Source organism: Arachis ipaensis, chromosome B3 (assembly GCF_059453495.1).
Source record: "Arachis ipaensis isolate K30076 ecotype BB chromosome B3, ASM5945349v1, whole genome shotgun sequence".
Lineage (NCBI taxonomy): Eukaryota > Viridiplantae > Streptophyta > Magnoliopsida > Fabales > Fabaceae > Arachis > Arachis ipaensis.
In genome coordinates, this window is record NC_142438.1 from 63323885 (window position 1) to 63333967 (window position 10083).

The following is a 10083-nucleotide window of genomic DNA, read 5'->3' on the forward strand; positions in this document are numbered from 1 at the left end:
AAAATTGAGGGACTTGAGCAGAAATCAGATTCAGAGGTTGAAGAAGGACTGCTGATGCTGTTGGATTCTGACCTCCCTGCACTCAAAGTGGATTTTCTGGAGCTACAGAACTCGACATGGCGCGCTTCTAATTACGTTAGAAAGTAGACATCCAGGGCTTTCCAGAAATATATAATAGTCCATACTTTGGCCAAGAATAGACGACGTAAACTGGCGTTCAACACCAGCTTTCTGCCCAAATCTGGCGTCCAGCGCCAGAAAAGGATCCAAAACCAGAGTTGAACGCCCAAACTGGCACAAATACTGGCGTTCAACTCCACAAATGGCCTCTGCACGTGGAAAGCTAAAGCTCAGCCCAAGCACACACCAAGTGGGCCCCGGAAGTGGATTTATGCATCAATTACTTACTCATGTAAACCCTAGTAGCTAGTTTATTATAAATAGGACATTTTACTAGTCTTTTTGACCATCTTTGGACGCCTGGTTCTTAGATCAGAGGGGCTGGCCATTCGGCCATGCCTGGACCTTTCACTTATGTATTTTCAACGGTAGAGTTTCTACACTCCATAGATTAAGGTGTGGAGCTCTGCTGTTCCTCAAAGATTAATGCAAAGTACTACTGTTTTCTATTAAATTCATCTTATTTCGCTTCTAAGATATCCATTCGCACCCAAGAACGTGATGAAGGTGTTGATTATGTGTGACACTCATCACCATTCTCCCCTATGAACACGTGCCTGAAAAACACTTCCGTTCTACATGAAATAAGCTAGAATGAATATCTCTTAGATCTCCTAACCAGAATCTTCGTGGTGTAAGCTAGAATGATGGCGGCATTCAAGAGAATCCAGAAGGTCTAAACCTTGTCTGTGGTATTCCGAGAAGGATTCAATGAATGAATGACTGTGACGAGCTCCAAACTCGCGATTGCAGGGCGTTAGTGACAGACGCAAAAGGATAGTAAATCCTATTCCAGCATGATCGAGAACCGACAGATGAATAGCCGTGCCGTGACAGGGCGCGTGAGCATATTATTCACTGAGAGGATAAGATGAAGCCATTGACAAGGGTGATGCCTCCAGACGATTAGCCGTGCCGTGACAGGGCATTGGATCATTTTCCTGAGAGAAGACCGAAAGTAGCCGTTGACAGTGGTGATGTATCACATAAAGCCAGCCATGGAAAGGAGTAAGACTGATTGGATGAAGATAGCAGGAAAGCAGAGGTTCAGAGGAACAAAAAGCATCTCCATTCGCTTATCTGAAATTCCTACCAATGATTTACATAAGTACCTCTATCCCTATTCTATTATTTATTATTCGAAAACACCATTATCAATTTATATCTGCCTAATTGAGATTTGCAAGGTGACCATATGATGAGCGGATAATTTATACGCTTTTTGGCATTGTTTTTAGTATGTTTTTAGTAGGATCTAGTTACTCTTAGGGACGTTTTCATTAGTTTTTATGTTAAATTCACATTTCTGGACTTTACTATGAGTTTGTGTGTTTTTCTATGATTTCAGGTATTTTCTGGCTGAAATTGAGGGACTTGAGCAAAAATCAGATTCAGAGGTTGAAGAAGGACTGCTGATGCTGTTGGATTCTGACCTCCCTGCACTCAAACTGGATTTTCTGGAGCTACAGAACTCGAAATGGCGCGCTTTTAGATGCGTTGGAAAATAGACATCCAGGGCTTTCCAGCAATATATAATAGGCCATACTTTGGCCAAGAATAGACGACGTAAACTGGCGTTCAACTCCAAGAAGGACCTCTACACGTGCAACACTCAAGCTCAGCCCAAACACACACCAAGTGGGCCCCAGAAGTGGATTTATGCATCAATTACTTACTTCTGTAAACCCTAGTAGCTAGTTTATTATAAATAGGACCTTTTACTATTGTATTAGGCATCTTTGATCAGTTGTATGCTATCTTAGATCACATTTGAGGGCTGGCCATTCGGCCATGCCTGGACCTTACACTTATGTATTTTCAACGGTAGAGTTTCTACACTCCATAGATTAAGGTGTGGAGCTCTGCTGTTCCTCAAAGATTAATACAAAGTACTACTATTTTCTATTCAATTCATCTTATTTCGCTTCTAAGATATCCATTCGCACCCAAGAACGTGATGAAGGTGATGATTATGTGTGACGCTCATCACCATTCTCCCCTATGAACACGTGCCTGACAAACACTTCCGTTCTACATGAAATAAGCTAGAATGAATATCTCTTAGATCTCCTAACCAGAATCTTCGTGGTGTAAGCTAGAATGATGGCGGCATTCAAGAGAATCCGGAAGGTCTAAACCTTGTCTGTGGTATTCCGAGTAGGATTCAATGAATGAATGACTGTGACGAGCTCTAAACTCGCGATTGTAGGGCGTTAGTGACAGACGCAAAAGGATAGTTAATTCTATTCTAGCATGATCGAGAACCGACAGATGAATAGCCGTGCCGTGACAGGGTGCGTGAGCATATTATTCATTGAGAGGATAAGATGAAGCCATTGACAAGGGTGATGCCTCCAGACGATTAGCCGTGCCGTGACAGGGCATTGGATCATTTTCCTGATAGATGACCGAAAGTAGCCGTTGACAGTGGTGATGTATCACATAAAGCCAGCCATGGAAAGGAGTAAGACTGATTGGATGAAGATAGCAGGAAAGCAGAGGTTCAGAGGAACGAAAAGCATCTCCATTCGCTTATCTGAAATTCCTACCAATGATTTACATAAGTACCTCTATCCCTATTCTATTATTTATTATTCGAAAACACCATTATCAATTTATATCTGCCTAACTGAGATTTGCAAGGTGACCATAGCTTGCTTCATACCAACAATCTCCGTGGGATTCGACCCTTACTCACGTAAGGTATTACTTGGACGACCCAGTGCACTTGCTGGTCAGTTACACGGAGTTGTGAACCGTGGTTTTGGCATCATATTTTTGGCGCCATTTCCAGGGAAAGAAAGAGCAATAAACTTTACATAATTAAAGTGTAATCACGATTCCGCGTACCAAGTTTTTGGCGCCGTTGCCGGGGATTGTTCGAGTTTTCGGCAAGCTTTTGGTCCGGTAACATCAGTGCCAAATTTTGATCCGGCAACAACACCAAGTTTTTGGCGCCGTTGCCGGGGATTGTTCGAGTATGGACAACTGACGGTTCATCCTGTTGCTCAGATTAGGTAATTTTCTTTTTGTTTTCTTTTCAAAAATTTTTCAAAAATCTTTCAAAAATTTCTCATCTGTTTTCGAAAAAAAATTTAGATTCAAAATTTTTAAAGAATGAATTCTAGTGTTTCATGAAGCATGTGAAGCCTGGTTGGCTGTAAAGCCATGTCTAAATTCGTTTGGACTGAGGCTTCCAACCATCAGCTGTTACACGACTGTAGGGTATGTCATGCATGTCATGTCTGAATTACATGCTGAAGCTTGGCAGGTCATTGGCCATGTCTAGTGTTTTGGACCGGAGCTTTCATTGAAAGCTTGGCTGACTAGTGAGCCATGTCTAATTCCTGGACTGAAGCTTTAGACTAAGAATGCAAGATTCCTGGAATTCATGTTAAAAATTTTGGAATCCTTATTTTTTCTTTTTCATATAATTTTCGAAAAAAATCCAAAAAAAATTAGAAAATCATAAAAATCAAAAATATTTTTCTGTTTCTTGTTTGAGTCTTGAGTCATGTTATATGTTTGGTGTCACTTGCATGTGCATCCTGCATTTTTCGAAAATTTCATGCATTCATATTGTTCTTCATGATCTTCAAGTTATTCTTGGTAAGTCTTCTTGTTTGATCTTGATGATTTTTTGTTTTGTGTCTTTTATTGTTTTTCATATGCATTCTTGAATTCTTAGTGTCTAAGCATTAAAGAATTCTAGGTTTGGTGTTTTGCATGTTTTCTTTGCATTAAAAGTTTTTCAAAATTGTGTCTTTGATGTTCATCTTGACATTCATAGCATTCTTGCATGCATTCATTGTTTTGATCTAAAAATTTCATGCCTTGCATCTTTTTAGTGTTTTTCTCTTGCATAATAAAAATTCAAAAATAAAAAAAAATATCTTTCCCTTTTTCTCTCATCAAATTCGAAAATTTGAGTTGACTTTTTCAAAAATTTTTAAAATCTAGTTTTTCTTATGAGTCAAATCAAATTTTCAATTTGAAAATCTTATCTTTTTCAAAATCTTTTTCAAAAATCAAATCTTTTTCAAAAATTCTTAGTTATTTTCGAAAATTTCAAAAATATTTTTCAAAAATCTTTTTCTTAATTTTACATCATATTTTCGAAAATAACATCATCAATTAATGTTTTGATTCAAAAAAATTTCAAGTTTGTTACTTACTTGTTAAGAAAGATTCAAACTTTAAGTTCTAGAATCATATCTTATGATTTCTTGTGAATCAAGTCATTAATTTGATTTTAAAAATCAAATCTTTTTCAAAACTAATTTCAATCATATCTTTTCAAAAATATCTTCTTATCTTATCTTTTTCAAAATATCTTTTCTAACTTCCTAACTTCTTATCTTTTCAAAATTGATTTTCAAATTTGTTTCAACTAACTAACTAACTTTTTGTTTGTTTCTTAACTTTTTCAAAACTACCTAACTAACTCTCTCTCTCTCATTTTTGAAAATATCTTCTCCCTTTTTCAAAATTTCTTTTTAATTTATTAATTATTTTAATTTTTAAATCTTAATTTTCGAAAATTACTAACATTTTTCAAAAACTATTTTCAAAAATCACTAACTCTTTTTCAAAAACTGTTTTCGAAAATTCTTTCTCTCCTATCTTACTCTATTTATTTATTCATCTACTAACATCTCATCTCAAATCTCTGCCATCCTCACAGTTGTGTTTCTTCCATTATATTACATTCTTGGTCTCCCCCTCTTCTTCTACTCACACAGAGATCCCTATATTGTGGTATAAAGGATCCATATTATTATTATTATTATTTTTCTGTGCCCTCTTCTTTGTCATATGAGCAGGAGCAAGGATAAACACATTCTTGTTGAAGCAGATCCAGAACCTGAAGGGACTCTGAAGAGAAAATTAAGAGAAGCTAAATTACAACAATCTAGAGATAACCCTTCAGAAATTTTCGAACAGGAAAAGGATATGGCAGCCGAAAATAATAATAATGTAAGGAAGATGCTTGGTGACTTTACTGCACCTAATTCTAATTTACATGGAAGAAGCATCTCCATTCCTGCCATTCGAGCAAACAACTTTGAGCTGAAACCTCAATTAGTTTCTCTGATGCAGCAGAACTGCAAGTTTCATGGACTTCCATCTGAAGATCCTTTTGAGTTCTTAACTGAATTCTTGCAGATATGTGATACTGTTAAGACTAATGGAGTAGATCCTGAAGTCTACAGGCTCATGCTTTTCCCCTTTGCTGTAAGAGACAGAGCTAGATTATGGTTGGATTCTCAACCCAAAGACAGCCTGAACTCTTGGGATAAGCTGGTCACGACTTTCTTAGCCAAGTACTTTCCTCCTCAAAAGCTGAGCAAGCTTAGAGCTGATGTTCAAACCTTCAGACAGAAAGAAGGTGAATCCCTCTATGAAGCTTGGGAAAGATACAAACAGTTGACCAAAAAGTGTCCTTCTGACATGCTTTCAGAATGGACCATCCTGGATATATTCTATGATGGTTTATCTGAGCTATCAAAGATGTCACTGGACACTTCTGCAGGTGGATCCATTCACCTAAAGAAAACGCCTGCAGAAGCTCAAGAACTCATTGATATGGTTGCTAATAACCAGTTCATGTACACTTCTGAAAGGAATCCTGTGAGTAATGGGACGCCTATGAAGAAGGGAGTTCTTGAAGTTGATACTCTAAATGCCATTTTGGCTCAGAATAAAATATTGACTCAGCAAGTCAATATGATCTCTCAGAGTCTGCATGGAATGCAAGTTGCATCCAACAGTACTCAAGAGGCTTCTTATGAAGAAGAAGCTTATGATCCTGAGAACCCTGCAATAGCAGAGGTGAATTACTTAGGTGAACCTTATGGAAACACCTATAACTCATCATGGAGAAATCATCCAAATTTCTCATGGAAGGATCAAAAGCCTCAACAAGGCTTTAATAACGGTGGAAGAAACAGGTTTAACACTAATAAACCTTTTCCATCATCCACTCAGCAACAGACAGAGAACTCTGAACAAAATGCTTCTAATTTAGCAAATCTAGTCTCTGATCTATCCAAGGCCACTGCGAGCTTCATGAATGAAACAAGGTCTTCCATTAGAAATTTGGAAAGCACAAGTGGGCCAGCTGAGTAAAAGGATCACTGAAATCCCTCCCAGTACTCTCCTAAGCAATACAAAAGAGAACCCAAAAGGAGAGTGCAAGGCCATTGACATAAGCATCATGGCCGAACCTGTGAGGAGAGGAGAGGACGTGAATCCCAAGGAGGAAGACCTCCTGGGACGTCCAGTGATCAATAAGGAGCTTCCCTCTGAGGAACCAAAGGACTCTGAGGCTCATCTAGAGACCATAGAGATTCCATTGAACCTCCTTATGCCCTTCATGAGCTCCGATGAGTATTCCTCTTCTGAAGAGAATGAGGATGTTACTGAAGAGCAAACTGCCAAGTTTCTTGGTGCAATCATGAAGCTGAATGCCAAATTATTCGGCATTAATACTTGGGAAGTTGAACCTCCCTTGTTCATCAATGAACTAAGTGATCTGGATCAACTGACATTGCCTCAGAAGAGACAGGATCATGGAAAGTTCATAATACCCTGTACCATAGGCACCATGATCTTTAAGGCTCTGTGTGACCTAGGTTCAGGAATAAACCTCATGCCCCTCTCTGTAATAGAGAAACTGGGAATCTATGGGGTGCAAGCTGCTAAAATCTCATTAGAGATGGCAGACAGTTCAAGAAAATAGGCTTATGGACAAGTAGAGGACGTGTTAGTAAAGGTTGAAGGCCTTTACATCCCTGCTGATTTCATAGTCCTGGATACTGGAAAGGAAGAGGATGAATCCATCACCCTAGGAAGACCTTTCCTGGCCACAGCAAGAGCTGTGATTAATGTTAACAGAGGTGAAATAGTCCTTCAATGGAATGAGGACTCCCTTGTGTTTAAAACTCAAGGATCTCCCTCTGCAACCATGGAGAGGAAGCAGAAAAAGCTCCTCTCAAAGCAGAGTCAACCAGAGCCCCCACAGTCAAACTCTAAGTTTGGTGTTGGGAGGCCACAACCAAACTCTAAGTTTGGTGTTGAACTCCCATATCCAAACTCTAAGTTTGGTGTTGGAGAGTCTCAACAAAGCTCTGCACATCTGTGAGGCTCCATGAGAACCCACTGTCAAGCTATTGACATTAAAGAAGCGCTTGTTGGGAGGCAACCCAATTTTTATTTATCTAACTATATTTTTCTTAGTTATATGTCTTTGTAGGTTCATCATGTGGAGTCACAAAATAAATATAAAAATTGAAAACGGAATCAAAAACAGCAGAAGAAAAATCACACCCTAGAGGAGCATCTATCTGGCGTTCAGCGCCAGAACAGAGCATGGTGCTGGCGCTGAACGCCCAAAATGGGCAGCTTCTGGGCGCTGAACGCCAGAACAGGCATGGTTCTGGCGTTCAACGCCAGAAATGGCACACAAATGGGCGTTGAACGCCCAAAATGGCCACCAACCTGGCGCTGAACGCCCAGAGTTGTGTGCAAAGGCATTTTTACATGCCTAATGGGTGCAGGGATGTAAATCCTTGAACACCTCAGGATCTGTGGACCCCACAGGATCCACTCAGGATCTGTGGATCCCACAGGACCCACTCAGGATCTGTAGACCCCACAGGATCCCTACCTACCTCCACTCACTTCTTCTCACCACTCTCTTTCACACAACCCCATAAACACTCTTCCCCAAAAACCCTTCACCAATCACCTCAAACTCTCTTCCCCATCACCTCTTCACCACTCACATCCATCCACTCTTCCCCATAAACCTACCTCATAAACTCCACCTACCTTCAAAAATTCAAAACCAATTTCCCACCCAAACCCACCCATATGGCCGAAACCTTCCCCCCCTCCCTTCCCTATATAAAGACCTCCATTCTTCATCAAATTCACACAACACATCCCTCTACACTCCTCTTGGCCGAAACCACATCTCCCTCTCCCTCTCCATATTTCTTCTTCTTCTTCTTCTATTCTTTTGTTTATTGCTCGAGGGCGAGCAATATTCTAAGTTTGGTGTGGTAAAAGCATAAGCTTTTTGTTTTTCCATTACCATTGATGGCACCTAAGACCGGAGAATCCTCTAGAAAGGGGAAAGGGAAGACAAAAGCTTCCACATCCGAGTCATGGGAGATGGAAAAGTTCATCTCCAAAGCCCATCAAGACCACTTCTATGATGTTGTGGCCAAGAAGAAGGTGATCCCTGAGGTCCCTTTCAAACTCAAAAGAAATGAGTATCCGGAGATCCGACATGAAATTCAAAGAAGAGGTTGGGAAGTTCTAACAAATCCCATCCAACAAGTCGGCATCTTAATGGTTCAAGAGTTCTATGCTAATGCATGGATCACCAAGAACCATGATCAAAGTAAGAACCCGGATCCAAAGAACTATGTTACAATGGTTCGGGGGAAATACTTGGATTTTAGTCCGGAAAATGTGAGGTTGGTGTTCTACTTGCCAAACATGGAAGAGAATGCACGCCCCTACACAAGGAGAGTCAACTTTGATCAAAGGTTGGACCAAATCCTTATGGACATATGTGTAGAAGGAGCTCAATGGAAGGTTGACTCCAAAGGCAAGCCGGTTCAACTAAGAAGATTGGACCTCAAGCCTGTAGCTAGAGGATGGTTGGAGTTCATTCAATGCTCAATCATTCCCACTAGCAACCGGTCTGAAGTTACTATAGACCGGGCCATCATGATCCATAGCATCATGATTGGAGAAGAGGTGGAAGTTCATGATATTATACCTCAAGAACTCTACAAGGTGGCTGACAAGTCCTCCACTATGGCAAGGTTAGCCTTTCCTCACCTCATTTGCCACCTATGCAATTCAGCTGGGATTGACATAGAGGGAGATATCCTCATTAAAGAGGACAAGCCCATCACTAAGAAAAAGATGGAGCAAGCAAGAGAGCCCATCCATGGAGCTCAAGAGGCATATGAAGCTCATCACCATGAGATCCCGGAGATGCCTCAAATGCACTTTCCTCCACAAAACTATTGGGAGCAAATCAATACCTCCCTAGGAGAATTGAGTTCCAATATGGGACAACTAAGGGTGGAACATCAAGAGCACTCCATCATGCTTCTTGAAATAAGAGAAGGTCAAAAAGCAATGAGGGAGGAGCAACAAAGACAAGGAAGAGACATAGAAGAGCTCAAGGACATCATTGGTTCCTCAAGAAGGAAACGCCACCATCACTAAGGTGGATTCATTCCTTGTTCTTATTTCTTCTGTTTTTCGTTTCCTATGTTATGTGCTTATCTATGTTTGTGTCTTCATTACATGATCATTAGTAGTTAGTAACTATGTCTTAAAGTTATGAATGTCATATGAATCCATCACCTCTCTTAAATGAAAAAATGTTTTAATTCAAAAGAACAAGAAGTACATGAGTTTCGGATTTATCCTTGAACTTAGTTTAATTATATTGATGTGGTGACAATGCTTCTTGTTTTCTGAATGAATGCTTGAATAGTGCATATGTCTTTTGAAGTTGTTGTTTAAGAATGTTAAATATGTTGGCTCTTGAAAGAATGATGACTAGGAGACATGTTATTTGATAATCTAAAAAATCATAAAAATGATTCTTGAAGCAAGAAAAAGCAGCAAAGAAAAAAATAGGCGAAAAAAAAATAGAAAGAAAAAGAAAAAGCAAGCAGAAAAAGCCAATAACCCTTAAAACCAAAAAGCAAGGGCAAATAAAAAGGATCCCAAGGCTTTGAGCATCAGTGGATAGGAGGGCCTAAAGGAATAAAATCCTGGCCTAAGCGGCTAAACCAAGCTGTTCCTAACCATGTGCTTGTGGCGTGTAGGTGTCAAGTGAAAACTTGAGACTGAGCGGTTAAAGTCAAG

At 39.8% G+C, this 10083-nt stretch overlaps 1 non-coding gene across 1 annotated transcript; it reads right to left on the minus strand.

Moving 5' to 3' along the window:
* Positions 1-5529: 5529 nt before the first annotated feature.
* On the minus strand, positions 5530-5637 carry LOC148570891 (small nucleolar RNA R71). Its single transcript, XR_015908128.1, has one exon. It is a non-coding gene; the product is annotated as a small nucleolar RNA R71 (small nucleolar RNA).
* Positions 5638-10083: the final 4446 nt, after the last annotated feature.